The sequence below is a fragment of the Phodopus roborovskii genome, unplaced genomic scaffold (genome assembly GCF_943737965.1).
Source record: "Phodopus roborovskii unplaced genomic scaffold, PHOROB, whole genome shotgun sequence".
Lineage (NCBI taxonomy): Eukaryota > Metazoa > Chordata > Mammalia > Rodentia > Cricetidae > Phodopus > Phodopus roborovskii.
In genome coordinates, this window is record NW_026125917.1 from 628847 (window position 1) to 649251 (window position 20405).

General features: G+C 34.8%; 1 protein-coding gene across 1 annotated transcript in view; it reads left to right on the top strand.

The window, feature by feature from the left end:
• Positions 1–20405, top strand: part of LOC127217970 (teneurin-1-like) — a 593057-nt gene that overhangs the window by 509423 nt on the left and 63229 nt on the right. The gene's annotated exons all lie outside the window — the stretch shown is intronic.

The window sequence follows — 20405 nt, forward strand, 5'->3', positions numbered from 1 at the left end:
AACCTTGAAAAATCCAACCTACCCACCAAGACCAACTACAACTTTATTCATTTTGTTGGACCTTTTCTGACTATATCAATATGAATATTATGAAATTCATTGCTAGAGAGCATAGAAACCATTGTAATTTAGGTGTACACATGCCTTGTTTTTACTGAATTGAAAGCATTGAAAAGAATATGTCATTCTTTATATTTTGTGTCTTCAGATTATATTCTTGTTAAATGAGCAGTTCATAGGCTAACTTACTAGTAACAAAATCCCACAGTGCACTGAAATTTTCTGCTCACCATATACCATGTTATATCCTTCACAAAATTCAAAGGCAGAAGCTTTCCAAGGGTTGTCATTGGTTAACTCTATTCATTTAACAAGAATGCTTGCTGCATAGTTCAGCAGACCAAAAGAGTGCACACGATGGTCTAGTAAGAATATAGAAAATGGTGATCAAATCACAACTCTATAGAACACCAGTGTGTCTTTTCCATGATAGGATCTTTAATAAGAAGTTGAATACTTGACTTCTAGAATAGGAGATGTAGTTTTGGATTTAAACCCCACAAGGGCAAAGACGTCAACAAGAAATGACAAATTCTGTATAAAATATTTGTTCCCTCAGACTTCATGTATCCCACTCATGCTCTTCCTGATTATGCACAATTAAATAAACTTCCTCCTAATATACCACTAATATCAGTGGCAGAATTTCTTTCTCTTTCAAATGAATCAATATTAAATATTCAATATACAGTTTATCCTTCTAGCTTTACCTGCAATATTACTAACTTTCTTGTTGCTGTGATAAAGCACTATGACCAAATGCAATTGAAAAAAGAGACAGTTTATTTTGGCTTATGGTTCAATTGGGATGAGAGTCTGGCAAGAGAGCAGAGCTACATAACAAGCTGTAGGCATAGCAGCAGGAACACAAAGCTGAAAGCTCGTAGCTTTAATCACAAGCAAACTACAGAGTGACGACAGGAAGTAGGTGGGTGTTTTCAGTCTTAAAATATTCTGCCAGTGACATACTTCCTCCAGCCAGACTATATCTCCCAAATTTTCTCATAGAGCCATCAGCTATGGACAAGTTTTAAGTACTGAAGACTGTGGGGACACATTTGTTGTAGGTATCATAATGCCTGCATTCCCTAAAATGCAATGCCATGTTTCATGGGTAAAGAAGAAAATTACATAGGAGGAAATGTCTTTAACAAAAGGGACTTAAGGAAAGAAAGAAATTTTTCAGCACACATCTTGAGGTTGCAGTCGATCCTGGCACAGAAGAGTTGGTATGAGATGGGTCAGCAGTCAGGAGAAAGAGGGATGCTGAAATACAACTCACCTTTTATTTAGCATAGGATTCTACCCAGTAATAACATTATGCCACACCCCCTCTCCCCACATTCAGGGTCTGTCCTCCCTTTTCAGTTAAAGCTTTCTAGAAACACAATCATAGATCTGCCCACAGGTATGATTCCATATAAATCTAATCAGGTTGATGATGAGGATTGACCACCACAAAGATGTTCAAGGAGGGTAGTGTCATGACCACATTTGCATTTGAAGGAATTTAAAATCAGATTAAACAAGAGCATAGGTTATATAGGTTGTGAATTAGGACTTGGTAACTAACCACATGTTTTATCTCATGTTATAACCCACAGAGAGAAAAGAAGTTTAGAATGAAACCATGAGCAGTCTGGGCTATTTAGAGAATTCAAAACCATCTAGAACTGTAGTGTGAGATTCTGTCTCAAAATAATAGGACTTTAAATCTATATGAGTTTAAGTGGGGACTTGGACTTTACTAATGATGATTTGCACATTATTGGCATGCTACATAAATAGTAACACAACCAAATGAGGTGAGTTTTCAACAATTAAATAATTTTCATTGCCAATCTACTCTGTGTTATTTGCTGTGGTCTCAGGATATGCCATGAAGTGAATAAGGATTCCTGCATTGCTGTCTGGAATGGTGAGGCAGATGGCAAATAATTAATAAGAAAAGACCTAGGATTTTTTTCATCATGAGGAAACTGATCAACAGAAACATTAAGTAACTGCCCCAAGGTCATAGTTCTGGAAAATTTCAAACCTATGAGTAGAAATCAGAGCTGCTAATATATGATGTTTTATTTTCATCCCCATACCACCATACATACCCAAATAAGACAGAGTTAGGCAAAGAGACAGAGCTCAAGTGAATGAGTTAGCATACTGAAAAGCAGGTGAAGAACATTAAACACAAACTGTGTGAATGGAACTGTTTTTGTCCAGAAAACCTGAACTAAACTCACGAATTCATTCAGTTCAGACCAAATAAAAAATCCTCACTAGAAACATCTCTTTTTCAGACAAGTACAAGGGTAGATAGATATGATCCTAAATTCAATAACCTCAAAGGCAAAAACTCCCTAATCAAACTACCAAATTGAAAAAATGGGAAAAGGAAATGCTTTCCAAATCTCTAGTGCCAAGGTAGGAATAGTCCTTCTGTGATTTTTAAGCTCTATAAGGGTTGTTCCCAAAGAGCATATTTAACCATGGAGATGATCTCACTGTGCAGAATTTTAATTGAGTGTTCTCCATCCTGGAAGCAATTTAGCATCTGATTCTCATAATGGATGTTGTCATTTCAAAGGTGGATATGCTCTTTGCCATTGATCATCTTCCTCCTCAAGTACATGAAGCTGCTTAGCTGTTCGCATGTTAACCATGCTGCTGTGATATCAAGGGAAATGGAGCAAATCATGTGCTGATCACTTTTAGTCTTGTTTTCTTCCTACAGTATTGTTTGCAGCCTTAAATTGATACTTGACATAGACTTCTTTACCCTGATAGTCTCATGACACTTCGCAAAGGTTAACTCATTAGTCTTTAAAACACCTCGAGAGGAATATAATAGAAGCTTGTTATATCATGGGTTAGATTTAGATATACCACAGGTCAAATTGTGCTCTCTTAAAACATAACTCCTTGCTGTAAAATCTCAGTAATGCATTTATCCTGTTGTAAGGGTATTGGCCCTGGCCTCTGAGATCAGCATTGTAAAACATGTCTACTATATTTCTTTGGTAAAATCTAACTCCTACAGTCTCTGAGGGAGCATAAAAGTAGAATATAGAGTTCTGTATCTATTTTCTTAATGAAATTGATCTGAGCCATTCTATCTTTACTCACAAGTAATAGATAGCACATTTCATGGAAGTAAGCCTTTATATGAAGAGGGCAACTCTTGCCCTTGCTCGGCTACAATTATTCTTGTAATATTTATGTCTTAGAAGTAGATTACTCATCTAGAAATATACAGAGTAATAACAATTTAGGTGTTTCTGAACATACTATTTGTTATACAAATTGAAGTGTTATCATGTGTCTCGTCCAAAGATGTTAGATCCTAAGGATATCAGAAGATTTTATTATGGAAATATTTGTTTTTAACCTATCCTTTGACATGGGTCCCTCTTTCCATTGGAGAGATGGAAGTGTTTATGTGGTTGGACATAGCTGTCTGTGTGTATGAATATATTCACAGTACAGTGACTTTGAGTAATACACTTAATTTAGTTCTAGTTCAACTGCCTCATGTGTGAACTGGTAGATTAGCAAGAAGGCCCTTGAGGTCTTTTCTATTACTGAAATCTATGATTCTTGATCCTGAATATTAGACTATTGACATCAATTATGAATCATTTGTGGATATAGTCCATTAACTCTCTTAACTCTCATAATGTTTGTGGTGAGACTATATTAAGTGAAAATAATTCTCATTATAACAACAGTCTCATATTCTGAGATATAGAACATGCTGTTAAACATTTACATCTGAACAAGACAATGAACATTCCCAGAAATGTTTGTATATATGTATATATACATATGTATATATTTTTTTATTACTGAAATGTTTCACTATGTTTTTAAGTGTTCTCTAATGGATAGTTATATGAATCTACTAATAAAACAGATAATCGGCAGAGAAAGCCATAAGGGATTCATATAATAATTGTTGCTAAGGAAAATTTCCTTGATTATCCAAGCAACATATGCTTCAAAACACTGTCAGTTTCTTCTTTTATTGAAAACAATGGTGATAAAAAGATTTTCATCTGGCTATCTCTAGGACATACAACACATCACTTCCTGAAATTCCTAAGAATTGATTAGAACTTTTAAAGTGAGTCATGCATACACAGAATTTTCCTTCTAATATTATAGTTAAAACAGGGTCATAGATAATATTTGACAAAGAAGCATTATTAAAAATGTAATGCACATTCTACCAAGATGACATACAACCATTCATCGTGCTGCTGATGAGAAAAATCTATTCACATATAAGGTGAGTAGGATACAGCATCTTCAATAAAAAGAAATCGGTAAAGTAAGCAGAAAAGAAACCTAAGATTGCAAATACTTTTCTTTCTGCAGCTCTAGACACACTTTGATTTCCTATGAGTGGTAATTAATTTATCCCAAAGGGAAAAATGGTTTCACCACTAGATATCTGGACTTAAAGAAAAGAGTCACTGAAACATAATGGGGGGAAGGATGGATATAATGTTTTTACAGTAAAAAAAAAACTTCAAATTAATTCATGCCAGCTTAATTATTTTAACCTGATGCTCAAGGTATAACACCTATGCTGAAATTCATTTTAATTCATGTTTATACTCACTGAAAATAAAAGAAAAAACTTGGAGGTGATTCGGATAATATTAATTAGAATTCTTAAAAACCTGCAGCTGTGACATTGTAGCATTAGCTAAAGTCAGGTCAAAACATTAACAATAGGTTTTTGAAATAAGTGAAGTTCATTGGTGACACGAGAAATGCAAATGAAAAGGATCTTTAAAAGCATCCCAAGCCAAATTAAGTGTGTGAAACCACGTGTGCAGAAATATCTTTGGGAGGTAGATATGAAATGGGGAAAAAACACACACTATTATAATGATTTCCTAGCAACACATCCTACTCAGACATGGTTTGTCACCTCCAAGCCTTCTTTTTTCTCAAATGAAAATAGAAACTCAACCCAAAAATAATCTTCAATTTTAAATGTTTGCATTTATTCTAAAGATCCAGTAAAAGCACCCTAATATTGTACTTATAAATATATATGTATGATTTAAAGTACATTAAATACATGATATTTTCAAAGCACACTTTTTATTTTGTTGTGAGACAATAAAAAAGCACACCTGTTATGTCATCATTAGCAGGAAGCAATGCAAAAATACAGTGAAACTTTGACAATTTGACAAGTCTAAAGTGAGAGGTAAATTTCTGGAGGCCTCTCTAAATCTGAGATAATTCTACTATTTCAGGACATTATAACTTAAAATTTTGTTTTTCAATCCAGGGATCCTTAAAGCAATCACGAAGCCAGAAAAATAAAGACTTGCGTGAGTGGGAGAAGGGGTGCTCATTTATATAGTTAAAATATAGTATAAAAAATTCATTGCGGCAGATTGACAGTTACCTCAAAAGCAAACAAGCAGAATGTGATTTTCAATGCTGGATGCATTCTTCTCATATACTCAATTACTCTGAATTTTGTGCTCATTTACTATTTGCCATTTGTTTCATTTCATATTTAATCATATGAAATGAAAATAGACCCAGAAAGAGATAAATGATAAATATAAAGGTGTATTTGTTCTTATGTGTAAGGTCTTATGAAGTATTCACCACACATTCACCTTCACAGTTCATCCTATAGCCATAGTAGTATTCTTAAAGAGAAAATAGAAAGGTTTGATGATTTGATAGTGAGACATCTGAGTGATACAAACAAAAAGGTAGGATTCACCTGGACAAAATCAAAGAACATGGAGGCAGATCAGAACACATTATCCCAATCTTGCATACAAAAAGCAGGTGATTAGAGATCCCATGTGTTTTAGTTTGCTTTCTATTTCTGTGACAAACACCATTACCAAATCCAGGTAGAGAAAAAATGCTTGTAAGTCTCCATTATATTCTACCATGAAGAGAAGTAAGGGCAGGTAAAGGAATCTAGGGACAGGAACTAAAGCAGAGGTCATGAAGGAGTACTAGTTTGCTTTTAGGACTCATTCAGCTTACTTTTTTACACAACCCTGGACTACCTACCCATGGGTGCCCCTGTCCACAGTTGACTGGGACTTACATCATTCAATAATTGATTGATTATTACATTACAAGCCAATTTGATGGAGGAATTTTCTCAATTGACATTCCATTTCTTCATATGACTCTAGCTATACCATAAGCTAAAATCATTTCTAAAATTAAAGTACCCTACATCCCATCATGTGGCCACATTCATGTTATTCAACTGAAGCATTGATTACATCAATTATCTAGTGAATGGCTCCAAAGAATTGACTTAAATTCATATTCCTCTGAGTCAATGAAGAAAATGACAAAAGGATTTTTGAAGTACCTATAAACAAACAACAAAAATAAAGTTGATAGAGTATATTTATATATTTGTGAATAGACATATAGAGATATAGATGATAGATAGATAGAAAAATATACACATGTAGTGATACTAATCTAAGAAAACAAGGTTATCATTTTGAGTTGGTAGCGAGAACACGGGAGTTACGTCAAGGAGAAAAGAGGTGGGCCAAGGGTGGCAATTCTACTTCAACTAAAATATAGTTTTTGAAAAGTATCAAGTAAAATACTTTTCACATAGGAAACCAGAATATTCAGACTCAGAGGAACTCTTGAGTAGCTGCATTAGACATCGCTATAAAAGCTAGTAGAATTTTCTTATATTTTTAAGTTTCATGTACTATAAACAAGAAGGAAAATAATTTATGTTACTATGCATGCTTCAGAGTTGAGACCAAGAGAAGAATTCATTCCCCAATGTCCTTTATTAAAAATATGTGTGGAGTAGCTCTATAATTTTTTCTTGATTATTTAGCATATTTGAAAACTGATGACCTTTTTTGACTCTAAAAAATCTATATCTTTCATAAATAACATTTCTTCTAGCATTATCTGTTTAACACTTATTTCCTCTTATTTGATAATATCTCCAATTGGAACTTTACTTTGATTCCCTTCTCTAATCCTTATGCTATTACTTCTTTCCTATTTTCCACTTATTTTCCTTATCTGTGTTATTGCATGGATAATTTCTTCATGTTCATTGTCTACCTCATTAAGCCTCTATTTGGCTGTGGTTATTATGCTGTTAAATCCTTCAATTGAAATTTTAATTTCTATGTGTTTTAGTTACATTTCTACTGCTGTGAAGACACGCCATAACTTGAAAGCTCACAGTTCAAAAAGGTTAGAGTCTATGACCATCATTTTTACACAACAACCACAAGGAAGAGAGAGCTAACTAAAAGTGGCATGAACTTTTGAAACCACAATGACCACTCCCAATGACCCAGCTTCTCCAAAAAGGACATATATAATTCTTTCAAACAGTTCAACCAGAGACCAAACATTCAAATTTATGAGTTTATAGGGGTCATTATCATTAAAATCCTCATATTACACCCCTCTCCCCTAAGGTCTCATAACCATATCATAGTGTGAAATATATTTTGTAATATCCCACTCCAGATAGTGGTACCAATATGTGCATAGGTGAGAAGCCATCCACTTTGTCACAGGAATTCTACCAAGACCATGTCTTGAAAGAAGAGTGGTTCTCTATTCAACATTGTAGTGAGATATCCACCCTGACCACACCTGTTGCACTGACGACACCCATTGGGGCATGGGGACAGGTGCAGGCATGACCTGGAGGGCTAGGTCTGGGGTCCTGGACCCCAGCACTCTCTCTTGTGGCCTGGTTGAAATCAGAGACCATCTGGAGGCATCCTTGGGACAGGAACCTGCTTACACTCATCTGTCTCTGGTGTAAATGATTTCTCCCCCAATAAACATCCATCAGCCTATTTGTTTCCCCAGATTCTTATTTATCCGTGATACACCATACATTATCAACAACCAATTGTTCCTTAGTTATGGGAGGAAACTTGTGAGCTCCTCCCTTACCCATGTTGGAAATTTGGTTGATTTGATCTTGTTCAGGTCTTATATAGATAACCATGGCTGCTATGAATTAATGAATTTAATAGCATGCAGTATCCAAAAGACTGCTTTTTACACCACTCCTCTCAAGCATTTGACTTTTAGAGCTTCCTGCCTCTGCTATGACAGTATTTGAAACTTGGAAGTAGTGGCAGGTAACATAGATATCTCATTTGTAGCTGAGCAGTCAATAGTCACTTAATTCACTACACTTTGACCAATTATGATTCTCTTCATTGACTTCTACCCAGTCTAAAATGTTTTTTTGACCAATGTGAATAACATCATATGTATATGGATATAAACATGAATCTTCAGAAGGTAGTGTGATCACATGCCTATTTTACAAAATAACAATAATGTCCTGTACATAAACATGTACTTCCTCATCCATGGGCTTTCAGTCATGTTTGTAATACAGGAAATTATTTCTCTTCTGTGGAGCAAACATAAAATCCAGTCAAAAAGCTGTTGGTTACCCCGTGTCATGTCACTACTGCACCAGTATACACTCTTGCCTGAAGAGTGGTTATTGTAGCAAAAGTATTCAGTGTTGGGAAAGATCATTGATTTCTTTTCTTCCAGACAGCTGTCATAGCACATTCTGAAACTACAGCACATGCCTACCAGGGAAGTTTCTCAGTCAATTTAAGATTGATATTTCTGTGACCTACAACCAAAGTATGTGGTGTCTTCAGCAATAGGGTAGTCTCTCTCTCGAGGGAGAAGGACATAGATTAGGTAGCCATAGGTAGATAGATACAATTGTCAAGCTGTAGAAAATAAAATGGGACTAGCTGGTTGTCTCATAAAATAAAAAGATAGTAATAAATAAAGATGGAGTGACAGATATAGATATGTTATTGATAAATATATACATATATATATATATTTATCCATATATAATATTGCATTTTCTCCATTCCACATATAGATACTTGATGTTACACAAACTTGGAATTTAAATTAAAATATAGCCCCTGTCTTAATTAAATCTTAGTTAAGGTTTCTATTGCTTTGAAGAGACACCATGACCATGTTAACTCTGATAAAAGAAAACATTTAATTGGGATAGTTTACAGTTTCAGAGTTTTAGTCCATTATCTTCATGGTTTGAAGCATGGCAACATGGAGACAGACATAGTGTTAGAGAAGGGGCTGAGAGTTCTACATCTTAATCCACAGGCAACAGGGCACTAGGCATGGATTGAGCATATATGAGAACTTAAAGTCCACCTTTTCAGTGACACACTTCCTCTATCAAGGCCACACCTACTCCAACAAGACCACACCTCCTAACGGTTGCATTCACTCCCTATGGACCTAGCATTCAAAAACTTGAGTATATGGAGCCATACCTGTTCAAACTACCACAGTCTCCACACTGGATCCTTAAGATTAGCAGGTGGCCACAAATATCTTAACAGAGCATGACTTATCAAAAAAAAAAAAAGTCTTGGGTGTATTATCACTATGAAACCCAATTGAAAACCTACACACTGGATACTGAATTTTTAGATTAAATTCAAAGTTTAATTTGTTTTCATCAATTAGAACTTTTAAACTCCAAGTCAAAAAAGAAGAACTTTGCTAGCACCAGGTTTCACCCTAAACCTATAATGGCTCCTTCTGTCAAGATAGCTCTTCCATTCGCAAGGGGGGATTGCGTTGCTTAGCCAAGCTTTATTATCTCTTCATGGGAGGCCATACCATTTCTAAGGAGTTGATGAAAGTTGGGTTGGGGGACAAGGTGGAGGAGCGGGAGGAGGGGAGGGAGAGGAAGCTATGATTGGTATGTAAAATGAATAAAAACTTTCAAATAAAAAAGAACTCATAATTTTCACTTAAATCAAGAAAATATTCTACTAATGTATAAATAAATATATTAGAGACCAACAAACCTTGAAAAGCTCATTCATACTAGCAAAATGGTCTGATAATGTGCATTTAAAAAGAATTCTCAGAAGTATTGTTCAAAAGATAGTTTTGAAGCCATAGCAGTCAAAAAACAGTGAGGTTAACAGTAAAGTCAAGAGTGGGCAGTTTCAACAATCAAAGCAATCCTCCCAGACTTCTATGCTAGGTTCATTCAGGTTTAATTGAACTCTTCAGGTCAGGCAATGAAAATTCCAACATTGTAAATACAATTGCCTACTAACTGTCCTCTTTTCATTTTTTTTATTATTGTTTGATAAATTTATTTATATAACCATGGAATAGTAATAGAGATGAGATACTACGCATTGCTTCTAGTTTACAGAAGAGGAAACTGAGTCCCCGAAATGCTGAATGACTTTCATATGGTCATGCAACTTACTGAGTGCATAGTTTGTATGAAAAACCAGTTTTGTAATTTTTTTTAATTTAGGCATTTTATTCAAAACATCATTCAGAGAAGCTTGTTTGAATTCAATAAATAATGCTCCATTTTCATTGTGAACATTTCACTGAATCTCTAGAAAGCTGGCAGTGAACACACCTGAGGCAATATCCTCAAACTTTCTTTTTCTTGCAAACAGAGTGTTAAGGAAATTGTTAGAGTTTCAGCATAAAAATACTCAGACAGAAATAAAGTCAAATCTTGGCTCCTTTTCTTAGCTATGAGGTGACCTTGAAGAAGTGACTTGACTCTCTGATCCCCTTCTGTAGAGTGCAGAATGGGAAATAATTTCCAACTTTCAGAGTAATTGTAAGGGTTAAATGACATAATATGAGAACATCGCCCAGCATACTGTTTCTCACATAGAAGATACTAAATTATGATAATAAATGCTTCCTATTATTGTCATTATATTTCAATTCTCATCGCAAAGACACATTTCAGAGACAAATCTTTTGTAGGAAGGAGATAAATTAGTACCTGTCTCAAAGAAATTCATTTTAAGACACTATAAGGCTGAATTAATTTAAAGGAATATGAAAATTCTTTCTAGTCCAAAGTCATTTCATTCCTTTGTTCCTAACCAAATGGTGTTGTTGCCGGTGTTTCTTTCACACAGATCGATGTTTTATTTGAAAAGGTGGCTAAAAAGTTGTTCCATCTCTTCATTCCCTTTAATTTGAGCTCTGTGATTCATTATAAAATATCATTCCAGGAAAATTTATATTCTCTATGTGTCAGCTAAGATTGGAGTTCAGCAACAGGAATCACCACTCTCACAGAAAAGAAAAAGTGGCTTAAACAAGACAGAACTATGATTTTTCTCTCAGGCTAAAAAAAAAAAAAAAAAAAAAAAAAAAAAAAAAATCAAGAGGCAGACAACACAGTGGTTCTAGGGGCTCTGAAGGAAAGCTGCTTTCAGCTCACCACCCTTTCATCCTGGTGAGGACCCAGATTACACAATGGCAGCCAGTACTCTAGGTAAAATGCCCTTATTTTCGGCAAGATGATAGGGTGCTAAGGGTCCTTTTTACATTCACTTAAAAAGACCAAGGAACATTCACTTATATCTCATTGACCAATAGCAATTACATACACCCTCAGTTATAAGGAAGAATAGGAAATAATCATAAAGATTATTAAAGAAATATAGGAACAATTAAGTAACAAAATTCTATCCATGTTTTCAACACAAAAATGAAAGTGTGCGATTATGTTTCACTATGTATTCAAGATAAAGACACAACACAGTAATTTGAATTTCTGTTGGAATAGGTTGTATACTTTTACTAAAGACATTCCTCAAGATCTATACAGAAAATATGTACTTGGTTATTAACTTTTATTTTGGTTGTATTTTGAAATATCTTGAGTATATTAACTTAAATAAAACTATAATATTAAGAAAATTAACACCTGTATTTTTTAATTCTTGATATGGCTACTGAAAAAATAAATATAATAATCTCCTTTCTTTGAGCTCTGCAATTCATTATAAATTATCTTTGAAAGAAAATTTGTATTTTTTTCATGTTTGCTAACATTAAACAGTTTATAACCTACTGAGTTCATTTAGTGTTTGTGATGGTTTGAGTGAGATGCCTCCCATACATGGTCTCCAATTGGTTGTTCATTAGAGAGGATTAGGTCTGACTGCTGGAGGAAGTATGTTACTGGGATTGAGTTTTGAGTTTTAAAAACACTTGTGCTGTTTAAAGCTATCTCTCTCTGCCTCCTGTTTTTGGTTCAAGATGTAAGCTCTCAGCTATTCCTGCCACCATGCCCTGTCATTATGGATTGTAACCTTTGGTAACTATGAGTACAATTAGATGCATTATTTTCTAACTTGATTTGGTCATAGTGTTCTATCATAACAATGCTAAAGATAACTATCAGTGTTTCTCATATGTGCATGTGTTTAGAGATAACCACGTGGGATTGGATAATATGTCAGGGAGTTCCTCCCCAAAGAAAACTCATTCTTCCTCTCTCAGTAGCCACTGATTGCCTCTAACTGCTCACAAGGAATGGGGCGTTGTGAAATTTTACCATACACATTGACATGTCAGCTCAAACCACATACTAGGAGGAGAGGACTGAGTAAGCATATTCCTTTTAATTTTTATCAGTCCATCTATAATGAAGAAGCTTTCCTCTCCCCCTTGAGGCACACGAGAACATGCTTAAAATGGTATTTGAGAATCTATGGCCTGTCAGTGCAGTATAAAAGCCTCTCAGTGCAGTCCATACTGAGCCACAGCCCCATTTTATTGTTGACTTAAAAATAAATGCAAAAAATCTGGAATACCTATTATAAAACTTGAAATAGTGAACACATAATTCATTTTAAGTTTTTAGAGTGTGTATTTTAAAGAGGACAGTTTAAAAATCTGAAGGTAATCCTAGTCAATAATCACATACAGCAAACAAAATCTATAATGATTACCCCTAGACTGGATATAGGCAGTTTTTTGACAGATTTATCATTCAGTAAAAACATATATGGAAATACATGACATATTTTTGTGAGACTTTTTTCCTTTGAGTTAATATTTTCCTCACTAAACTATTGGTTTCTGGGCAAACTACACACACAGTTCTTTAAGTTTTCTGGGAAAATGAAACAGAATTCACCACAAACCTAGAATTTGGCTCTTAGATATGATTAATAAATAGAGCATGTATGAAAGTTTAAATATTATTTTAAAGGGGCCCTGCATCTAAGAAAACTATGTGCCCCTTCACAAGCAAATTATTTCTAGATCACTGGGAAACTGAATCAGTATCCAAGGAAGAGAGTCCAGTTGTATAAGTCATAAATTCAACAGGATTCTACCTGATATCTTCAGTGGTTTTCGGTATTTTTATCCTCAACTACATGGAAAAAGTAAAGATGCAAAACTCTTATTTATTGGAAGATAGCTATACTAACAAGTTATTTTTCATTTTTCATACTAACCTCAGTTCCCCCTCCCTCTCCTTTTCCAACCTCCACATCCCCCTTCCAAAACCTATCCCAGTCCAGAATGGGGTAAGGTCTTCTTTGCCAGTCAATAAAGTCTGGCATACCAATTTGAGACAAGACCAAGCCCCTCTCCCTGTATCTATTCTGAGCAAGGTATCCCACCATAGGAAATGGGCTCCAAAAAGCTAATTCATGTACCCGAGTTAGGTCCTGGTCCCATTGCCAGCTCCTCCAACCCCCCCCCCCAACACACACACACATTAATCCAGCCACATAATTGCCACACACATTCAGAGGATCTCATTCTGACCATGCAGGTTCCCCAACTTTCAGGCTATAGTCCATGTACTTCCACTAGCTCAGCAGTCTCCGTGGTTTTTCCCATCATGCTCTTGACGCCCCCTCCCCTTTTCATATGGTCCCTCCTCCCTTGCTTCAACTGAACTCCAGGATCTCATCCCAGTGCTTGGTGGCTCAGAGATTAAGAATCCGGGTTTGATTCCCAACATTCACATAATGACTCACAGTTGTCTGTTACTATTGTTCCAGGAGATATGATGCCCTCCTCTGGCCTCTGTGGGCACCAATATGCATAAAAAAGTAAACAAGTCTAATTCACAATGTTTTATGATTACATTGCAATGAATCAGAAAGTATAGTGCAAATAATCGGGTGTTTATTTATTGAATTCCAACCTCTGATATTTAAATTTAGTTATCAAAAAATCCTTTGATGAATCTAAGATAGATAGATATATAGATATAGATGATAGATAGATAGATAGATAGATAGATAGATAGATAGATAGATAGATAATATTAGTATGTTGTCTGCAAAAACATGTAACCTTCATGGCTGTAATTGACCTAATCTAGCAAATAAAATCCTTTGCTTTCAGAGATTGCAGATTTCTAGTTTGTTGCCTTCTAAACCAGATCATCTGTATTATAATGGGGCTTATTTTAATTTAATTGATAGTAGTTAATTAGTAAAAGTTTATTTATGCTTATGTGCATATTTATTTGAATACATGATATATTACCATGTATAATAATGGGAAAATTGAGCTATTTGACATATCATTACCTCACACAGAAATCAATTTTTATGATGAGAAATTTTTAAATCTCTTAGTAATTTTCAATTTATCTCATTGTTGGTAACTATCATCACCATGAAATATTAATAGGCCTCTTGAAGCTATTCATCATATCTTATTCCATTTTAGTGATTGCAATTATGATTATGGTAATGACAACAACAATACTCTTACGTTTCTTGAGTTCTTACTACATACAAGCTTTACAAATACTATCCATTTAATCTTTTATGACAAGTCAGCATTTCCAATGCACTTTCTATACAACCATTTTACTGCAAAGTATTATGGAAAAATAGAAAAGATTCTATTAGGGAGAAAATATAAGAAATACTACATGTGTTAGCTTCCATCAAGAAATTCACAAAATGCATTTCCATATTATAGATTTTTAAACAGCCCTGCATAAGAAAATATGTCTATGAGAGTTTCCCACAAATCTTTGATTAGGAAACTCAGTTGTTGCCTCACATTTCATATGGAAGTACTAGTGTTCTTAGAAATATGCTTAGGGACACAATGCTATAAAATGCTACCAGTGGTTTTCAAAAGAGTCAATAAAAACTTAGAGACATTCAGCATCCTTGAATCATAAGTGAGAGAATTTTTTAAAATAAAATAAAATAAAGCTAAACGTAATGCCTAAACACATGTCTATCATTAACTATACAGGGCCAGATACTATCATGTATTACTTAGCAGTTTTTGTTTAAAAAAAAAATTCTAATTCTTAAAACCGCAGAGACATAAATATGCTTATCCCCATTTTTAAAATGAAGAAACTAAGGCTCAATTAGATATTATGAGTTCCTAACTTCTTAACAAAGAAACATAAAAAGAACTATCAGTATGTGTAAGATATTGGTTGTTTCTGATTACTTTTTAAGCACAAGCCAAATTCTTGAATGTTTATGCCTATAAAAAAGTTGTGATATGGATAAAAACCTCAGATCCATGATATTTACTAAAGTAACAGTCTTTCACAAATAATAATAGATTTTATCATTGCCTTGGAAGTACATACCAACTTAATATCAGTCACATTCTAGCCTTCTTTAGACAAGGCAATTGAGGGACAAAGAATACAAGACAGGCAACTAAAACCCATTTCAAGTGGGGGAAGTTACAAGTTCTATAAAGGTCATCCCACCATATTTTTTCTAAAAAAAAAAATATCACAGTGTAACATAAAGTTACACAGTGAGATACATAACATAAAGTTACACAGTGAGATACACCTGAATTTTTTGCTAGCCTTCTTACTAATTAGCCACACAACCTTTAACATTTCGTTTAACTTTAATCTAAAAAAAAATGTATCTAACACTACTCTAAAAGGTTGTAGTGAAAACCAAGTAAGTTAATGTATGTAAAAGAGATTGTGACCCTGAGCCAGGTATTCATTACACAGTAGCTTTTTCCCATGGGACTTTTCATGGTATCTTAGAAAGCAGCATGTATTAACCAACAAAAGAGAACTATATCAATGATCAACTGTCAGCATGATTGCAGAAATGTGCCTGATGCTCTTTGCATCTTCAAGGAAGGATGCCGCAAAAGTGGCATTTGCCACTGTGAATAAACAACCCTGAGAAACTGAAATAGTTAAAAGAATTAATGAGATGAGTGGAACTAGGCTTTTTAAATCCCACCAGCCTGCTTCCCAATAATGACATGAAGACTTCCTATTAAACTCAGCCTTAGCTTAGGCTTGTACCAAACTAGATCTTATAACTTAAATTAACCCATTAATATTAACCTACATTCTGTTGAATGACTCCATCTCCTCTGATCTATACCATATGTCTGACTTCTTTAGAGTCCCACTGGCATCTCTTGAATGCCTAGATTCATCTGTTATATTCTCGCTCTCTGCTTGAATGTTCCACCTAAAACTCCTGCCTAGCTATTGTCCATTCATATTTTTATTACACTAATCACAGCAATACATTTTCACTCCTCCGTTTTTGTCTAAATAAAAAGAAAGGTTTTAATCATAACATAGTAAAACTATATACAAAAGAAAAATTATCAGGTAAGAATTGCATTCACTGTGTAGATGTGCCACACAATATCCAGTCCATTTCTATGTGGAGGAAATACTCTGTCCTATCTTGGTTAGTCTAAAGTTTTATATCCTAAGCATTTTCTATCATAACATGTACTACCATCCTAAAAATATCTTTTTAGACCTAAAAATAGCTTCTTAGATAAACAACTAAACCCTTTGTGTTTCTCAACCCTATAAAGTTTATATCTCATATGTAAGTTTTTAAACTTGATAATATCTTTAAATCCAATCAAAGCCCCAAGAAGGATATATTACCTGAGTAAACAGAGAGTGAAGAGCAAGCAAATTCCAAAACTAAAGAAACAACAGAGACATCTAGCTGCATGACCAGTCACCCAATGTTCCTCTATAACATCAGGACATCTATCTTTGGCCTGCAGGCATAAAATATCTGACAGACTTCAACGAAGCAGGAATTTTTGAAAGATTGTCCTCCTTTTCTTAACAAAGTTTGGCAGTCGACTTCTTTTCTGTCCTGCTTATCAAATTTGGATAGCATACTGTCAGCAGTTGAGACAAGAGTAGTTTCTTTGCCCATTGAATAACTTTGTCACACAAAAAGCAACTCCACATGAAGGTTCTTTGATGCCCACCATCCTTTTTGAAGTATATTGTTGCTGCCAGGAGCAGAAATGTGTCACTGTCGTGAAAAAACACCTTATGTTATTAAAACATGTTAAATGCCATATTCTGTAGATCTGTGAAATGTTTACAGAAAACCAAACTATATAAAATATATCTATGCGTGACCTTGAAAACATAATAACACATTTGATTGTTATAGATGATAAACTACTAGCATTCGTTTCTTAATTATCCTGAATTTATAATAATAGTTTTCAAGGACTAGAACTTTACATTTTTAAATGATCTGCACGAATGCAATACCTTAAACAAGAATAGAAACATTTATACCATATAACAAAAAAACCTTAAATTGGTACCAATATACCAAAGTCCAAACCAATGTAAAATATTTGAGACTGTTACTGCTTAAAAGTAGACTCCACAATTTACCTTTCTATCCCATCATTTCTATACTATATCCCCTCTTTTCCCTCCAGAAAGAAATCCCTGAATTTTATCTCCTGTGTTTATCTTTTTTTCTGACCATTACTAGTAATAACTTTTAACCAACCCCCCCTAAATGATGACAAACATCCATAAACCACCAAATGACCAAAACCTACCCTCCCCACCTCTTGGGAATGTGAGCATCATGTTCTTTAGATGGCTTACTGTTGTTCAGAGGGAACGGCATCTTAGGGGATCCTGAGAAGATTGGGATAATGGTCAAATCCTAGGAGATCTAGTTATATCATTTGTTGCCAAGTCTACATGTAATGGGAAAGTACAAGCCTTATCTGAAGTTTGGCTGGAGAAGTCTGTGAGGGTGAACCAACTCAGCACCCTTGAAGTTGTTCTGAATGCAGAATTATAAGGAAACTGCAACAGGCATTTTGAAGCTGTGATCACCTGGCTACTTGTTTGCATTGGTGTCTGTTGCTTTTGTTCTGAAAACATAAACTTTTCAAGGTAACAGATATAAATGTATTAACACAAGTATGGAACGTGCAATGTGCACAAATAAGCTAAAGATGATTTTTGTTTTATGTTTGGGCAGGTAAAAGGCATCTGTTAATGTTATAAGTCTGTTCGACTATATGACCAAACTGTAATATAAATCTATATCCATGTTATATGAAAGGATAGCATGTAATAATAAGTCATGAGAATTCTGGAGTCAACAAAATTTATTATGTTTCATCCAGACTTAGAGTTGTTTTCTTAATAGAGTCATCATCAGAATATATGTCACTTTGTCTGGTAGTCTTTATTGTTTTTTTTTTTTCATGTTTATAGCCCAGATTTTCTGGTTTCCCCGACCAAATCTGGTCTTTATTAATTTTGAAGAGAACCATACTCTCCCCCAATACAATACATTGTCTGAATACTATTTTGAAGACAAGACATCCATTAAGTATATAGGCTGCTTTAATTCAGCAGTTCCTTCCACAACCCAATATCTCTTAGCAGCTATCCTTCTCTCTTCATTAGTATTCAAAATTCAAAATTAATAAAGCACCATATAAGGTCCAAACTCCATGTGTTATAATAGTTTCCATTCTTGTTATATAATTTATTTATTCTTTTAAATATCATTTTACATTCCAACCACAGTTCCCCCTCTCACCCTTCCCCCAATCTACCCCCAGTCCACCCCCAGTCCAATCCTCCTCATGAGGAGTCAACAAGTCTGATACAGGAGGTTGGGGTAGGAACAAACCATTCTCCTATGCATTAAGACTGAGCATGGAATTGCACCATAGGGAATGGGCTCCAACAAGCTCGCTCATGTACCAGGTTTCTATCCTGGCCCTACTGCCAGGGACTCCTCAGCTAGTTCAAGCTTCACAACTGTCTCCATTCTAGCATGGCTAATTTTTTGTTTTGTTTTACTTTGCAGACTTTATTACTTTGTTTTATTATTGTTATTATTATTTTATATATTTATTACTTTTTCTTATTTTACATATTGATCCAAGTTCCCTATCCCCCCTCCCTCCCATCCCTCCCGAACCCTCATCCTGTCTCATTTCCCCCTCCCACTCCACTGGGAAGGTGATGCTTCCCAGGAGGGATCATCAAAATGTGTCACAGATTTTATTATTTTTAAATTATTTATTTTATGGCTTTCTATACACACTTTCTTTTCTTTCTTTAGCATTTAAACACATTTTTTATTCTACATGTTCAGTGATTTTTCTAGGTCTGGACCTGACTTTCTGTACATCTGTAATGTTGTCTGACACTGAAACAAACCTTTAACAGTTACACCAGCTGCCATGTGGCTCTGGTGGATGGCCACACACACACACACACACACACACACACACACACACACACACTCACACACACACACTCTTGGTTCCCTGACAGCCTAGCCTCATGCAAGCATGTTTCCTGCCCCAACTCTGGGAAGCTGCTGTGTCCATGATAAGACAGTTGACTGCTCAAGTGCTCTGTTGCATAGCAGTGACTCTTAAAAGAACCTAGTGACTGTACTTTTTCAGGCCCCATGTAAATATTCAAGCTTCTACATTAGACATCATTTGTATTCAGTCTTTTCCTGTCCCACCAAATAATGACATGGAGAATTTTATTATTTATGAAAACTCAGCCTTAGCTCTTACAACTTAAATTAACATGCTTTTTATTAATCTACATTTTACCATGTGGCATTTACCTTCTTTTATTCTGTATGTCTCATGGTGTCTCCTGTGCACCTTGATTCATCTCTTCCTTTTGCTCCCCAGAAGTCCCACCTATAGCTCCTGCTTGGCTATTGGCCATTCACAATTTTATTATACCAATCATAGCAATACCTTTACACACTATAAAAACATCCCACAACAGATAAAGAAGAAGGAGTTCCCAAGCTGGGCAGCTGATTTATAATTATTAAACTGATACAACTTGATGAAAAATTTGAATAGATATACTTTTCATTATCAATTTCAAAAAGGTATAAATATTTACATGCCAATTATAAACACATAAACAATACACACACACACACACACACACGCACATGCACACACACACATGCACACACACACACAGTTTTATGGAGATTTCCCCATTCTGTACTGAACATTGGTAAAATAATTTCAAAGGTACATTCAGCTACGACTAACATTCTTTTATTTAAGCACATACTTAAATCACAGAGACATTCAACTTTTGAACATGTAAACTCATTATAATAATAACAAGACAAGAGCACACATATACCAAAACATAACTCCACATACACTCATAACCACACTCATGTACA